Source organism: Pteropus medius, unplaced genomic scaffold, assembly GCF_902729225.1.
Source record: "Pteropus medius unplaced genomic scaffold, Ma_sr-lr_union100, whole genome shotgun sequence".
NCBI lineage: Eukaryota > Metazoa > Chordata > Mammalia > Chiroptera > Pteropodidae > Pteropus > Pteropus medius.
The window spans coordinates 27,519,426-27,537,755 of record NW_024355205.1 but is presented as its reverse complement, the minus strand read 5'-3'; the positions used below and the strand labels follow the sequence as shown (position 1 = coordinate 27,537,755).

Below are 18,330 nucleotides of genomic sequence, written 5' to 3'. Positions count from 1 at the left end.
AACCCCATCTATTAACCTGGGATAGAGCATGTGTAATGAGAAATTAAAGCATCTGGGCAGCTGTCATGGAAAATCTATCCTTGCTTTAATTCTTTGCAATAATGTGCTGGTAAAAGAAATGGGAGTAAGAGAACCCTAATTAGCAATATTTGCTGGGTTCTGTGGTGTAAATATTACTAACATGATCAACTTCAAGCTACCAACATGATGTCACTGAATGTAAAATTTAAAAGAGTTATACAGTTGGCACGCAGATATAATAGATAAATAAATAACCTCAAGAACACAGAGAATAACATTTAGCAAAATGATTAGGGAGTGATAAGTTTGCTATTTGTTATTTTCTGTAATATAATTCACTTAATTCTAAGTTTACATAAGTTATTTTTTAATAATGTATTTAACAACTAACTTGAAAAATTCCTAGAAATTTTATAAATGGCTTTGTTAAGCCAGTACTGGCAGCCTTTGGCACACTGCTGGTCCTGCGACATTTTGCTCCCCATGGTGGCTGTATTCTCTCAAGGGCTCATTTATCAGTCACAGTTCGCAATCCTGTCCCAAGTGAGGCAGAAAGCCAAACCAAACCACATACAAATGTATGGGTCAAGATGAGAGTATTTTTTTTCTTATTTAATTACTTTCAATGTGATCTTTTGATAGCAGGGAAATCAAAACTATAAATACTTCAAGATTATGTGATCATTTCATAAACTAGGACAAAGCAGAGCCATATACGTTGTCTGTCTGTCTATCATCTATCTATCCACCATCTATATATTTATATCTATCATCTATCTATCTTAAAATGTTGTTTTTGTTTTGTGTTGTCTGAATTTGTTTTGTTTTTGTTGATGCTGTGTTCAATCTGGAAAACCCAAACTAAACTTCTGAGCAATGATGGAGACGTTAGCAGTACAGGTGACCTTCAATCTACTGTGAGTTTTCTTTCAGAGCACTGTGTAGAGTGCAGGGATTGCACACCCATGTGGGCTGTTTGGCAAGATGATAGGCAAAACAGAGAGGAGCCTGCATGATCCACAGAGAAGACCTTGAATTCATGGGGAGTAGTCAGATGTACCTTCTCCATTTCTTTGGCCTAACAAAGTCTGCTCAAGATTCCCTCAAATATAATAAATGCATGTCTTCTCTGTTTTGTTTTGAATGCAATAATTTTCCTTATAGAATTGTGCGATGAGAGCTTTAGGTCTAAGTATAGCCCTTTTAAATGGTTTAATCTATGTAATGGCCTACACCAACCTTAAAAATGAGGCTGACTTGGCAATACCTAATCATCAAGATGTCCACTAGTGTAGAAAAGTGTTGGTAATACCAGCAATATGCATTGATATAAATCTTACTTTTTTTCTTTCATAAGTATTTATTTATTCTGTCATAAACTATAAGAGAATTGGGGCAGTTACATTCCTTTTGATTCATATTCTCTATCCAGAGAGAAAATGCAAAGCATCAAAAGAACAGAGTCATAAAAAATAGTTCTTCCAAATACAAAGTGGGGAGTTCCATCCCTCTGAATTTCTGGTTTAGGAGGGACATGAAAAAGGTCATAACCAGCAAGAGAAAAGTCGGGTTTGGGGAACTTCTGTGCTTTTTGTCTTTTATAAGATGGCCAGAAATTTGCTTACGCTGATGCTCCTGGGCAACTTCTTTGGCTTCAGCCTTTTGCATAAAAAAATTATGAAATTACAAGGAAAATGAATTCTCACTTTTTTTCTAGTGAGAAAAGTTGGTCAAAGAGGTCCATTAGAGACATTTGTTTCCTCATAACTTCAAGAAAACCATGATATGATCCAAAAGGTAACTTGTGCTTTCCATCATTATTATACAAATGAAGAGTAGAATGCCCAAATTGGGAGACATTTTAAAGTGCTTACTGGATACACTACAATTGGAGTCGAAGGAGACTGAGTTCTTTTCTAGAAAGATCATAATAAGATCATAATAAGATTTTAAATTTAAAAAGTTTTTAAATTTAAAAGTTAAAAAATAAAAGTTAAAAATTTAAATTTATAATTTAAAAGTTGAAAAAAAGGATGCTACAAAGTCCATTCTCTCTTTAATTATAGCAAGAGGGAAATGAATCAATAAGTCCACAGATGAATGCTATTTCTGTGAGAACTTAAACCTTTGATGTTAGTTTCAAAAGTATTGTTATAAACCAGTGGCTCTTGAACTTCAGCGTGCATCAAAATGACACAGATGCTGGGCTCCAGTCCCAGTTTTTGTTTGGTATATTTGAGATGGAGACTGAGAATTTGTATTTCTAACTCATTTCCAGGTGATGTTGATGTGGCTGGATTGATTGCAGACCACATGTTGAGAACCACAGCTATAAACAGTATCATATATTAAAAAAAGATATGACCACATGATATAAAATTATGAGAAAAATGCATGGACATGAAAATTGCCAGATTCAGAATAGTGTGTGTGTGTATGTGTGTGTGTGTAAGTGTTGGGGAAACTGATGTGGGAGGAGTACACAGAATATTCAACTATATTAGAAGAAAACATTTTCAGTAATTAAACAGTGGGTAGATGAGTATTTGCTGTATCATTGTTTATAGCTTTGTAGGTCTTGAATATTTCATAGCTCACTTTTGAAAGAAGAGAAAAAAGTTTAATCACTAAATTAAGTTTTAAATTACTAAATTTGTATAAAATGAATTATTATTAATCAGGTACATTCTATTTGCCAACATATAAAAACTGTTAGCTTTTAAGTTTCTTTTAATCAGTTTAAATAATATAGTATAAAATAAACTTAGAAATCCTTCAGAAATATAGTTATATAAATTACATAATAGAAAAAAAATTAGTATTGACTTTGCTCTTTTCTGTATACTAGTTTATTCAATAAATATTTATTGAGAGCCTACTATGTGTCAGAAACTATTTTAAGCACTGGTAATATAATGACCAAAACAGACAAAAATCTAGCTTTCATGAAACCTACATTCTATAAACGTTGTTTTATTTTTGCTCAGTAGTAAGCAAAACAATCAAACAATAGACCACTAAAGTTTACCTTGCTAAAAGGGAAACTACTAAATATGAATTTAAAAAATAAATCCAGTTTTGAAATCTAAAAACAGCAGTGAGAGCATAAAGGTAATTCCAATGTATGAATTTACTCAGGATATGCTGATAAGGAAAAGTGAGCCTTAAAGCAAATAGATCAAGTTAAAATTAAAACTATAAGTTTAATCTAATTTTAATAAGAAAAACTAGTAGGAAAACTATATTTTCTTCCTTTAAAGTCACAATTTTCTCCCAGTGTTTTTCTTCTAAATATCTAAATCGTCAATGTGCAACAGTTTTTTTTTTCCTCTGTGAATATTTTACTTACACATGTGACACATTTTCCAAGGTAACATCACTAAATAGAGCCAGTGGTTTGGGAGTGAGGGCAAAGTTATTTGGTTGGCTGTTCTCCCCTCCAAACAAACATTATTTCCTTGAAAGTAATGTTCCTTTTTCAGTTGGGGGTTAATGTATTAATTCAGTAAGGAAATATGCTTTTTACATTTTTTTAACTGTTTCATTAATTTATTTATTCAACAAGTGTGTTTTGAACATCTAATAGGTTTCTAGCACAGGACACAACACTAAAGATAAAAGATTAGTCAGCTATGGTCCTGTTCTCAAATAGCATTGGGATGGATGGAGGAGATATGAATATGGTCAAGTATAATATGGGCAAAGAGCTCTGATAAAATTATACAGTAGAAAATACTCGTGTTACATTGAACATACACTAAACAGAATGGTCTATTCCAGAGAATATGTTGCTTTGGGCTGAGCCTTGGAGGATGAATAGAATTAGCCAAGCAAGGAAAGGAAGGGTAAATTGAAAGGTAACCATGGCAATATAGAAATGACTGCAGCATTTGCCTTGATTATGTTGGTGATCAAAAAACTTGAAGAAAAAAATGTTTAAAATATTGATTTGATAAAATGATAAAATACTATGTGCGTGTGTATGTATGTATGTGTGTTTGAAATGCTCTTTCTGTGTTTTGCTAAGTGTCAACAATCTAATACTTCTCAGAAAATTAAACCTCCAACTGAAAGTCAGGCCCTGCTATAGTTGTCAGACATTTAAACTTGCATGAGACAGGTGTTCCTTTCAATGAATTTATACTTCCATAGGAGATTCGTCAAACTGCTCTTTACTTTGGGGGTGTTAAATGTATAAATTTTACTGGGTGAAAACTGTGAAATAGTCCTTAGCAGAACTCTAAGAACCTCCCTTGCTCTTAAATTTTATAATTTTAATGCTATGAAAGCTCAGTTTCATCCATTTTGCAGGTAAAATATGTGAACCTTAAAAATAAGAAGGGTCAATTATTTTAAAGGCAAAAAAGGGTTTATTTGGGAGTGGCAGAGGAATAGCAGTTCGGGACAATGAAAGGCATGGAAAATCATAGGCAAGTCCAGAGAACAAAGGAGAAAAACGTTACTTTATAGATAAAAAGGAGGAAGTTGGAAGGAGCTGTTATAAAACAAATGGCTTTGGGGAAAAAAATGGGAATTTTCAGTGTAGTGGCTAAGTTGGCTAAGTCATGGCAGTTTCTCATTGGTTGAGTCTGTTGCTAGGACAGGAGAAAATCTTTCTTCCTCTGGCTGGACTAGTGAAGAGACACTTGTTGGAGTCTGCAAGGTGTAGTGAGCGGTAGTGAGTGAGAGCTCCCCGTCCCAGACTTCCCAATTCCATTTAAGTTGAGGTTTCCTTTATTCATTTTCACAAGTATACTTTCTTATGTACACATTTAAAATGATTTTTGATAATTTTTAGCAGACTTTCAGTACACTGTCTTATTTGGATATTATCTGAACAGGAATTCAAAACCAGTCAACCATTAAACCAAAGAAACAAAACAAAACCTCTGTTTTTTCTCCAACTATAAAATGTACCAGTGGTCTCTCTGCTTTCTCTCAAATATAAAATCTTATGTTGTAGTATATTTTTAAAAATATCATTAATTATTCTTTTAGTTTATTTATATCTCCTTTTATATTAATCCAGAAAATGATATGCAAATACAAACATGTCTTCTTTTATACTTTTATTTGATCTAACTGAAATACTGGCCACTAAAAAGAGGTCATTTGCCCAAATAGATTATGAAATTGTGTCTCTAAAATAAACAATCTAAGGACATGTCTCATAACACATTTTTCCCCCTTTATAACAAGTTATATCCTGCTGGTGTGTTGTAGTTCATGGCAAAAAGCTCGGTGTATTTTAGAGTTTTGTGTTCTAAATGGGATCATGTTGTGCTCTACATGTAATCCTTCAAACTTTAAATTATTTTTCTTTGTAAGCAATATCAACATGAATAGTATACATAATATTTCTTAATTAGGTTTTAAATCCAATGAAGCTAAGAACTATGTTAGGCATCTTTTATAAAATTTATGCTCAGCTGTCATAGCAAACAAAGCTACTTCTGGCTATGAGCATGAAAAATAAGTGAAGCTTCTTTTTTTTTACTTTTAAAGTTCAGTTGTATATTTATTAATATGGTTATACAATAAATTTCATGATTACAACCATAATCATGAAATTATTGATTGTAATCATATCGAGGAAACACATGTGTGACAATCTTGCCAAAGAGACAAAACACCCTCTCCAGATCTTTGCATTCTCATCCCTAACAAGTTAGTAAGAAAATTAGTTTCTATCAAGATTTTTCCAGCCTCTCTCTAGCTTGATACTTTTATTGGCAATCTGATACCCATGTTTAAATACCATATTTGATAATTCCATAAATGTGAATGAAAGCAGACCTTCACTTGATTGCCCTCCGAACATAATATTTTTTCCTCTTGATCTTGTTTGTGAATAATAGTCTCTGTATCAGCTTCCCTTTTAGATCACCATAAAGACTGTTGAATATTAGTGTACTCTTCTCCTAGGAGATTTACCTCCAATTTTCTAATGTTCTCTGTTTTTTACTATCACTACTAAATTGCATTTTCCAGTGATTGTGAATTCCACACTGGGATCACAGTAGGTCAACAAGAGAGGTTGATAAAAGAATCATCTTTCTCTATGCCCGTTCCTAAAAAGTAAGGCAAAGATTCTAAAATAAGCCGGTATTTACTACTTTTCCTTTATATTTATGCTCAATATTTTTTAAAATTTAAAATACATTTTAAAAGCAATAATAATCCCATTACAAATTAACATGAATAACATATTTTTATAAAATAATCATTTTTTCCAAAACAAAATTTTAGTGAGAAAAGTGGAATTATTTTAGATTTCTGCAAATATCTTTATATCTAGCTTAACAGAAAATAGCTAGAGTTTATTTCTGCAGTCTATTGTGGTATATTGTTTTTTTAATTAAATTTATTGGGGTGACATTGGTTGATAAAATTATACAGATTTCAGGCGTACAATTTACTAACATCGTATGTATATTGCATTGTGTGTTCACTATCCAAAGTCAAATCTCCTCTGTCACCATGTATTCGACCCCTTCACCCTTTTCTACCAACCCGTTCTCCCCTTTTTCTCTAGTAACCACTAAGCTGTTGTCTGTGTCTATGAGTTTTTGTTTGTCTTGTTCATTCATTGCTTTTAGTTATATCAAAATGTAATCTGCATTGGTTAATTGGAAACATTTGACAACCTTGTTAAATTTATGTTTAAAAATTAATTTTTAATGCCCCCAAACAGGTTATTGGAACCTACTTGAACTATAAGAACATTTGACCCAATCAAGATCCAAAGTGAGTGTTTAACATATGCCTCTTAGAATGAGCCCTTAAGTGTGTTTTCTTTTTGAAATTCTTAATTGATAAACTTAATTGATGACCTACGTCCGCTGATAGCCTAAATTAGAACCTCGTACCCTCCCTGCCCTCTCCCTAGAGCTCACTGCATCCCAGAAGGAGTTTCATTTCTCCACTCTCTAATGTACTGACCTCTTCTTGTCCTACCACTTTAGCCAAAGCCAGTGGAAATTAACTCATTCAAAACCAAATTCTAACATATTTTGAAGATACGATTTTGCTTCTGAGGTTTGTTTTGGACTCTAAATTTCAAATATCTAAAGCCCAGATAATGTGAGAATCTGTGTACATACGATTCAGGTGCCCCGACGTGATTACATATGGAAGTAGCGGGTTTTAGGGTAAGTGCCTAAATCAATAAAATAATATTCTTTTTATTTAATTTATCTTCTGTTACCCCTCCCCTCTTTTTCATCTTTATAGGGAGTTTTTGGGAACAGCTTCAGGCTAGATAGCAATATTTTGTAAATTTTCGTTATTGCAACATTAGTAGGTAGCAGGTTAGTTGCTTATGTATTAAAGTGATACAAGTCTTCATAAATTTAGAATGGGTATCAAAATAAATTTGGATTATTCTTATGGCTATATCTCTTCATATTTCATATATAAACTTCATTTGACACAATGTAAATTTACTTTTGAAAAAAGAAAAATATTTTAAACCCACAAAATATTTTGAGGTAATTACATGCTGTCATTGTATTTTGCTAGATTTCAAGAAGAAAAGTAATAATGTAAGAAACATTTATTTTCACACTGACTCAATGTTTTGCTTTCATTGCGGTGTAGGGCTAATGCAATTTTCAAGAATTTTAAATATTTATTTTGTGTGATTTCCTAACACCGAATTGTATCCTCTTTGAATTTTGGTACTTTATAATTGGAAGCAATTTTGCAGCAAATTAAACTGGTTAGATTTTATAGCTCTTCTTTAGAACATCTTCTTTTCCAATCCCATCTTTTCTTTCATCAAATAGAAATTACCCACAGTCCACACACTATATTACTGGATATTTTCTTTTTATGAAACCATCTAGTTACAGAGAAAAAATAATAATTTTTCTCCTAAATGTTCTATTATAGACTTTTCCTTTCATAAAGCATCTATGTTCCCTATTACTGTGATTAAAATCAGTTTCATGTAGTGCCAACAAGAGGATCATTTCTCTCCCTCAAAGAACTATTGTAAACACATAATCTCTTTTATTTATATTACTCCTACTGTATAAGGCCTCTTTTATGATATCTCTGATTCTAGGGTCATGTTGTCATGTCCTGGGTCTTTATAGGTGCATAAGTTCTTTCATCTTGCTCCAATATTTACTTTAGAAATAGATGTGATTTGATTTTGACTTGTGTTGTCCACACTACAGACAGCAGCAAATGACTTATCAGGATCCAAACACCCTCCCTGCCATCTGTGGGGAGCTGGCACATCCAAATTAGCAACAGATCAGATTATAAGGTCTTCTCTGACCACATGGACTCAAGATAAAATCTGAGTCCCTTCATAGCCTTCATCACATTAGGAAAGTTTCAGAATGTACTGCCTTCTAGCCCTACTCCCTATAACTAGCATTTAAGCAATATGTTTTCAACACATTTTTAAAATATACTTTATTAAACTTCCCATCTTGGGCAGAATGCTAGAAATAGTCCCCTTCGGGGCACCAAGTTTGCCAGCTTACCAGTAGGAAGACTCTTCAGGAAATACCATCTCCCACTACACTCTGCAATCAAATCTACCCTTTAGAGGTTAATGTTTATATATCAGAGGTTTGTCTTCTAACTTGACAGAGCCAAGTTTGTGTTATTATGTTTAACCCTTAAGAGGACAAGCATACTCAAATAGAAGTGGACTCTCCTCCTCCACTAGCTAGGATTTCTGAAAGATTAAGTGAAGATGTTAGAACCAGAGTTCAAATCCAGGTTTTACCAGATATTAACTATCATTTAAATTCCCTGAGCCTCAGTTTCCTCATCTTTAAAATAAGACTACTATATTACTTATGACATGGTATTGTTATAAGAAGTAAGTATAAGATAAGACAAGGTTTGGTAAAAAAAAAATGCAATCAATAATTATTTGCAGTTATCTTTTTAACATTAATGTTCTGAGTTATTCATCCTCTTTCTCTCTTTCTGTGGGAACCAAGTTGACTAAAAATAGAGCTGTTTGCAAAAATGGTGGTTGACATGTATCTTGATAAAGGTCCAACCTAGACATATCTTTAACATATTATTTTATTTTTATTTACATAATAGAAGTAAAACATAGTCAATATCTGATATTGATGGTATTTTTGTATAGCACTCAAACATACCTACTGAGTTCATTACATGTTAAATTATTAATTAACTGGATCTTAATCATTTCATATCATGCAGGTATTTTTGCTAGAATATTATTTTGTTTTTGAAATATGTCTTTGTGATATTTGGAGACATTGGTTGGGATTCTTTCAGGGCTAAAATGTGGTTTCCACCCCCCCACCCCTCCCCCCCCAAAAAGAATGGAATCCTAGCTTTTGCTACCTGAATATTCACTATCCTAAACAACTTTAGAAATAGATTAAAATATTAATGATTGCATTTTCTACTTCATTTAGTCTCCTTTAAACTATTATACTCTCTGTTGACTTTCTTTCACCTTCAGGTTCCCAAGGAATAAAGTACTGCTTTTCACTTGTTCACTAAAAGTAACTGTTCAGCAATGTTCCTTCCTTAGTTTGTTTCTTTCTACTGGGCCTCCACTACTCACAATTTTAACCATTGCTTCCAAGCTAGCCGCCCCTTAAAACTAGTTCTAGACTAGTTCTAACATTGTCATCTGAGTTTGTCAAACACACTTCCATATATTTCCAGTATGTCATAAGCATCTTAAATTTAAAATAACCAAACAAATCTCATTTCGTCCCATACTCCAGCCCTTATTTTTGCTGTTCCTATTTGTATTCATGGCGTTATCATTTTCCCAGTCAGGTTTGAAAGCTCAGTCATCACAAATACCTTATTTCCCGTCATTTCTCAAAATAATCTATCTCCACATCCTACCTTTTAAGATATACTAGCAGCTATTTCCATTACCTTAGATCAAACCTTGATTACTCTGTCTCCACTTACTACAATAATATCCTAACTGGTCTAATCACAACTGAAGATTGGTCAGACTTTAGCGGTTAAAGGTGAAGGGGGGTGTTATGTATAAAAGGCATACATTTCTTTGAAAACCTAGTGATCATTTTGGGAAATATAAACAGTAATAGACAGATTTTTACAGGTAGAAGAGTAATAAAATCTGAAAGGTAGCTGGTAGTGAATCCTTAAATCCTAGACCATTGAAAATGTTAGCAAGCATGCTTTTTCTGTCATGTTTAGATGTTTTCTTTAATATCTATGGTACCTAGCAAAATGCCTTTTTAATGTTTTAAATGTTCAAGAAATCCTTATTTCAGAAAACAATGGGAAATACTACAAGTATATACTAAATTACTAAAATGCATATAGATTTATATCTTTTAAAAGTATCTAGGACACAGAAGATACTTTTATTTTGCTTTGATAGTTTAAGTATTCAAACAATAATACAAATTTTAATGTTTTCTTTATTATAGTTGATTGTCATGTATACATATATACTTATGTATTTGCTGACTATATTATAAGCACACTCATATATGTATTGTACTATGTTCAAAGATAAGTTAATAATTAAGTTGAATTTTACTTTGCTTTCAAATTATTTTTGCCCTGCTTTATTTACAGAATGTCTGTCTCTATAATATTCAAAGACCCTCCCGAGCTAAAAATAGTAACTTCTGGTAAAGAATTCAGTCTAGGTACATTTATAATGCAGTGATTCAAATACATGTGGCTTTTTAATTTTTTTCAGAAAATATGAGATCATACATCATAGATTAATATTTTTCTCATGCCCTCACCCCACATCTATACACAAAAGTCTCGCGGTTAGTGATATTAATCCATTCCTGTGGTTTTGCAGTCCAGTGGAATATAGTGCAGCATGCCTCCCAGTTTAAAACAAAAAGGCGTGTGGTGTTTTTTGGCTTTCTGTTCCCTTGGTTTTCTGTAAAGGCCAGAATCCATGGGAGGGATTTTCTTTGTTTTCCTAATTATCAACAGCTGAGTGAAACAGCATCCAAAATGAGGGGGAAAGTGACACAGAGAACTTTAAGCCATGCAAGTAACAGGTGTTCCCAAGGATCAAGTTCTTAAACAACCTGAAGAGTCAGATGAGATGCACTATGCGGATGAACTATTCCTGGTGATGGATTAAAAACATCAGGAATTTGCATACAATAGCTGATTTGCTTCGGCTCTCTGTATATTAAATGGATTTAACAATATTTCCGAAGGCAATTGTGGGTAAAGAAAGAGAAAGGTCTTAACATGGAATGTCTACACAGAATAATTTTATTCTGGCTTGGTTTCTTACTCTTCCTCTCTTTGTCTCATCTTCATTCCCCAGTACACACACACACGTGTGCACACGCACACACATGTCTACACATTCACATGCATGCACACATAATCACTGATAACTTTTCTAACTGCTTCAATGACATACAGAGTTATTATTATTTTTTTTTGTAATTTAAGTTATAAATTACATAGATTTCCAAAAATCAAAAGAGCACAAGAGCACATCGCGAAATAGCTCCTTGGGCTGCTCCTGTGTTGCAAGATTCATTAAATTACTTAGAAAATCATCCTGAGTTTACAAATGCTGATATAAATGTTAGCATGATAGATTTAGGCAAAAAGAAGAAGAAACTATTAAATATTTCCTCATGAAATATTTTTAAACAAATATAAGCATACATCACATTTATAGCAAAATCATGATTCCGGAGAGGTTATCCCAATGTTAAAATTTAAGCAACCTGTATAATCTACCAGAGCTTTTATAAGGTGGGTGAACTAGCCCTTAAGTTTCAATTACCAGCTGGATTCTTTCGTTAACATGTGAAAATCTGCTATCTCATAGTGACCAAGAGTGTATCAAAGGCTAATTGGTGTTAGAGAAGTAGTGACGATAAGAAGAGATAAAATTACAAGAGCAGACAGTTAAATAGACATTCATTCCTTGACTCACGTTTTTCCACACTTTAGAGAGCAAGGAGGGGCTAGCTCAGAGCCAGAGCTGGCCTCACCCAGCCCTAGTTTTCTGCAAACATCTGGATCTCAGCTCAGATCCAGGAGGGTTTAAGAGAAATTTATTTTTACATTGAATTTGAGATTAAACTTTAAAGGGTGTATATTTCAGTAACTAGAAGTTGCCAAAACATTTTGGAATCTGTTCAAATATTACTAAAGGATAAGAAAGAATGATTGACAAAGCATAGTTGAAGATAGTGATTATGGAAAAATAAAATATAATCACTGAGTTAAAGTTGTGCATCACTTCACTTTCATATGAATGGGATTGAAATGAAGAAACCTGGTAGAGACTTGAAAAATTCCTGAAATAACCTTGGTTCTCTCTTTTACTTCCTTAACATAAATATAAAAGAAAGAATACAAAACTGCCTGCATTTCTGGGCACAATGAAAAATCTGTACTTGAGACTACTGTTACTCAATGACTAGATCAGAGTTTCATTTGTCATGTCATTTTTAATGTCATCAATTGTGTCTTGGCTACTTAAGTTTTCTGTTTGTATCATGTGTAAGTTCGTTTTCTGTATGAACTTTGTCTTTTTCCATTACTTTTATGGTATAAAGACAAAGGTATAACAAGGTATAAAGATAAAATATAGTTTACTCTTCCCAAAGTACATGCTGTCTTATGGTGGTGATGATGATGGTGATGGCGATGATGATGATGGTGATGGCGATGATGATGATGATGATGATGATGATGATGATGATGATGATTTTACCAATTTTTCTTCTTTAGCTTGTGAATTAGCTTCTTTAGGTTGTGACTGGTGGTAGGCACAATATTATAGTACAGTTTCTGCTAAGATTTTCACATTTACCTTTTAAGTAAAAGCTATTCTTATACAAATGTTAGTGAATGATAAGAATGACTTTCTCAATTACCTGTTCTGTATAATCTGAATAATGTCTTGGTCTGTAAGTGACACCAATAGGTGATACTTATATCAATGAAGTTTTTAATTATTATTAGTAGTATTTCCAAGGAAGAAATATCATTTTTATAAAGACTTTCACAAAACTAACTCTGCTTAATAAAAGGAAGCTTTTTTTTAAATGCGAGTTTGGGGAAAATATGTTTCCAAAAAACCTGAGTGTTTACCTCAGTTCACTTAAAACACCTACAAAGAAAACATGAGTTTTCATTTTACCCTAAATGCGAGAAGTGGTGACCCTACTAACGTTCTCTTTGCTATGTGGCATCTTTCTTCAAATTAAAGATTTGAAGAAATTTTCATGTCTTCAAATTATAGATTTTTCTCTATCAAAAATCTCCATCTCCTGGACTATCTCAATTCAAATTCTTTATTCCACCAACATCCTGAGTATAATATATTTGAATTTAAATGCATCTATGAAAACGAAGTATACAATATATAATCTTAGATGCATTCATATATATTTTTAAATACATGTTAACTTCAGCAGTTTATAGGTATAATTGCAGTAGTATGGCTTCTACTATGTGGAAATTGATAAGGTCAATATCTGATATTTATACTCATATTAAAATTTGTATTCCCGATATTGCTTTTGCTCAATTTTCCTGTCCTAGAAGTTTTCTAGTGTCAATGCTCCTGGCTGCATTTTGGCCATTTCTAGCTCTACTCAAGATTTTACAGTCTTTGCAATTTTTATTTTCTTTCTAGTAGCCATTTCCTTGCATCTCAGTTCTTCTCAGCACACAAATTTTCCCACTTATTTTAGCTGTCTTATCATATAAGCTCTGGTCTTCAAATGACTTTGTTTTTGTAGTCTTTTGTTCAGTGGTTAGCTAACCAAGCTCGTTACTCCTTCTTTGTTCATGAACTGAATGAGCACTGTGTTTTCTTTACCTCAGCTCTAATGAACTTAATTTGAACTATAGTTTTTAGTTCTTCTCTGCCTGCAACTTCTGCCTTTGCAAAAAAAAAAAAAAAGACAACAACGACTTGAAGATTCTGGTTAATCAAAATATTACTGTATTTGAAAAACGATCTAACATAAATGAATCTGGCACCTGGGAAGAAAAAATTGTACCTTCAATACAACTTTTGTAGAATTTAAAAATAAATAAATAAATAAGGGTATAGCACTGTTTTTTTATTCGGTCAACCAAATCAAGGCTGCCTTCCGTTTCTTTCTTTCTTTTTTTTCAAAAGGCTTGAGTTCAATAAAATGTACATGATCCTTTGCCAAGCATTTATTTTTTAAAATTTTTAAGCCCATGGGTATTTCAAGGGAAATTCAACCCACATGTTTCTGATTCATTTACACTTAATTCATTAAAATGTTGTTTTGTAAGAGCTATTTGATGTCCAAGTGCCTTATGAATCTCTTTATATGACTTTTTATGCCTTTTTTCCTCAAAAACAGGAAGTGGTATTTTGCTACAGACTTAGACTCAAAAAGTGTTGAATTTCACATGAATCACATAAAGCATACCACAACGCTTATAACTCTTCTGGGTAATCTTTGCTGTAGAAGAGCACCTAACACAGTAATCTGAATAGACTATGTGTGGTCAATGAAATTGCAAATTTCTCCAACACAATACCAAAGTCTCCCAAGAGAGGGAGACTTCCAAAGTCAATCTTTAAAAGGGCACACAAAATGAATTTATTTAACCCAATATTTATATGAATGTGATATTTTTTAGGATAGGCAAAGTGTTATAGCAGAGACATCTAACATGTGATAACCTCAGGGTACTGCTGGAGTCAATTTATTTAAATCCAAGTTTTCCTTCTTTTCTTCATTTCATCCAAGAAAAGAAGTTTGTATAAAAAAATAGAAAGGAGGGAGAGGTAGAGAGAGAGAGAGTATAACAGATTAAGCAAACAGAAACTGTGTGTTCGCTGACAATAAGAAACACTCTAGTATAAAACATCACTTAGTCATACTTTCTAAATGGAAGGGGAGACTTTTTTAACTAACGGCATTTAGATAGAGGGTAAGCAGTATTTTCTTTGTGACAAAGAAATGTTGGAACACATGTGTAATTAGTCTGTACTTCCTTGAATATACTTCCTTTACTAGCACAGCCTTGAAGACTCTCTAGAACTCAAGTTCAAGAGCAGCTCTGCAGTCTCTAAATAAAACCCAGCACCACATCCTCTCCAAAGCTTTCTGATTGGCTTAGTTTCTAATGTAGGCAAATCTCATAAAAGAATCTAAATACCACTGAAAATAATCCAGTGTTACTTTGGATCTGATCTTTTGCAGCCAAAATCAAAACAATCAGAAGCACAAATAAATTTATAGAAAACTCACTTATAATCAAATGGCTGATTTATCCTGGGCTGGACTCAATCCTATGTAATATGTGTGAGATCCCTAAAGACTTCCACTGTTCATGTTATCTTATAAACATCTTTCAAGGTAGTTCTTTCAGTTTTAATTTTGAATAGTCTGAAATAGCTATTAGTTGATAACAAAACAAAGTCACTAACCAATTGTGATTAATATTTTGTAATGCACACAACCTTTAAAAACACAAAAAATATGATTCTGATCCTAGACTATTCATGAGAGATTCAGAAAAGTAAAAGGCTGTAATGCTGAGATCCAAGTAGAGTATTAAGGCCACAATTAACATACGAACTGAAAGAAAAACTCATACTCCTCATTGGAAAAAAAAGCTAAAAGCAAGAGCTTTTGAAGGACTCATTAAGCAACATTGATGTCTAAAATGATCATTTAAGTGTAAAATGATGTCTTGCTCAAAAAATACTGGATTTCATTCAGTATGGAATTTTATTAAAAAGACAGGGCTGAATTTTTTCCTTATATATATTGTTGCATTATTTAGCACTGCTTCGTAACAAACAACCCTAATATTTAGTGGTTAAAACAATATCCCTTTCTCTTTTTCACAGATTGAAAGTTGTCTGGGTGGTTTTGGTGATCTGGCCCAGCCTTGCCCAGTCTCTGCTGGGTTTGTTCACGCATCTAAGGTCGGCTGGCAGACTGGCTATGGGTTGGCTGGTCCGGAAGGATTTCTGCCAGCATGACCAGGATTACCTTCTTATTTTCTCTTTGCACCCAGGAAGCTAGCCTGGGCTTGATCTCATAGCAAGAGCAGAAGTTCAAGCAGAGAACAGAATCTCCAGAGTGCTTTTTCAAGGCTCTGCTTGAGTCACATTTACTAACATCCTTTTGAAACTCTCATGGCTAATCCTAGTGTCAGAATGGGAGGAGCTACAAAAGTTATAGCAAAAAGGGATGGATTCAGAGATGTTGATAATTTGAGCTACTAATGCAATTGATCTGTCATAATTATCTAGAAAAATTCTAAAAGTATTTTTAACAAAGAAATTCTTTCTCTGATGTTTCTGTGTGTTAGCATGGTAGGTGATGCACCTAATTATCATGAATACATCACATTTTCCACTTTCATTATTAGCATTTTCTATTTCTTATTTTTTTTCAAGTCAGGCAGTGAAATTGTTCAAAGTCATTACAGTAAAATTATTATTCCGCTTTTATTCCTTAAGGAAATTTTCTCTGATTCTCTAGATTGATTCATCTGTCTATATACTCTCTTACCTTTTCTTTCATTTCCCAAAAACTCATGTCTTTATTTGAACATTATTAAGTGGATGTCTTTGTTAGCCTGTAGTTACTCTGTAACAAGGAATGTAGCTTTTATTTTTTATTCCTAATGCCCCACCATTTAGCTAGATTTCTGGCATATACCAAACACTCAATGTAGAGCTAAATCAACTTAGTAAACATGGTGGGAATATGAAAGGTATAGAGGCTAAAGAAGGAAAATTACAAAGAACATATAAGAGGAATCAACTGAGTTAGAAAAGAATGAGGTTTGATATAAAACCCCAATATAAGAGGACATAATGATGCAGAGAATGAGTACAGGAAGACAAAATATTAGAAGTGGAATGGATAGTGCCTGAAGTAGAAGAGAAAGTTGTAAAAGAGAAAATAAAAACACAATATATTGGTAGAGGGGAAACAAAAGCAAATAATAAAACTGAAGTTGTGTTTATTTAAATCCAGAACACTTGGCCTACTTATTGGAACTATTAGAATTTCTAAATAAAACAAATGCATGGATTGCAATAACTAGAGCATTTACGACATTCTGCTATATTTTAGTATCCACGACTAGAGGGTTACCTGTGTCAAAGCTTTCAAGTAGCGTCATGAAGCAAGCAACAAACTAATGTTTTACAAAATGCCTAAGTTCAGCATTTGGCTAGAAACCTACTAAATGTGCGGCAGATTGCCCTTAAATGGAAGTGGGTGGTCTTTCTATACCAACCCTGCTTATTGTAACATCAGCATGGTTTCCATTGCCCCCAAACCACAAATGCATTGTATCAATATCAGTCAGCATTCATGTATGTTCTTGTCCTCTTCAGTATCTCATAATGTGTGCCTTTTTTTTTTTTTTTTTTAGAAGCCGAGAGGCATGACCCCATGTAGTTGACCTCACAGATCGCAAGGACCTTGTCAGCTTACGATCTCTTATTTTATTTTTTACACCTACAGCACCTGGTCTTCCTAGATGGTCTCCCATCCAAGTACTAACCAGGCCTGACGCTACTTAGCTTCCAAGATCAGACAGGGTCAAGCTTGTTCAGGGTAGCATGGCTGTAGACATAATGTGTGCCTTTTACACAGACTCATGATTCTGATTTCTTCATAGAAAGTAAATCTTGAGAGAAAACGAGTATTACATGATTGGTATGGTGTCGCAACTTTTTATAATACCTTAGGAACATTTATTAATCATTAACTGTGGCCAAGTTGCCATTCTAAACTCTTTAAGAAATATGACTACATTTAAAAGAAGACATATTTCTTCAAGAGGATTGCAAGTTATTGAAGGTGAGAGGTATGAAAGGAGCTAGAATTCAAGGACAGTATATTAAATTTTACAGAAGGAAGGCAAACATTTCAATAGATGCCAAAAATATTATGGCATTATTTTAACTGGAACCATTAGGGGTGGTTTCATGTAAGAGTTAGCATGTGAATTAGAAAGAATTTTAACAGTAACGAGTGGAAAAGAAAAAAATGTTGAATAAAAGCAGATAAGTAGAGAATCAGATGAACTAGGATGGCTAGAAAATCAGCTCTACTGGGAAATTATATTGGAAAGTTGAACTGAAGCCGTGCTGTTGAAGGCCGTGAGTGCCAAACCAAGTAATCTGAATCAGTACGTAGCTCACTAGACCATGAGACAATAGCACATACTTCTGAAAATAGGAGAGATATGGTATTTTAGATCTCTGTCTTCAGTAAAATTCAGTCAACACATTGATGTGTTAGATCTCTACTGTGCTAAAATGTAGGAATTCTGAAATCAAAATCT

General features: G+C 33.3%; 1 pseudogene; it reads right to left on the bottom strand.

The window, feature by feature from the left end:
* Positions 1-17,495: 17,495 nt before the first annotated feature.
* Positions 17,496-17,614, bottom strand: LOC120599136 (uncharacterized; annotated as a pseudogene).
* Positions 17,615-18,330: the final 716 nt, after the last annotated feature.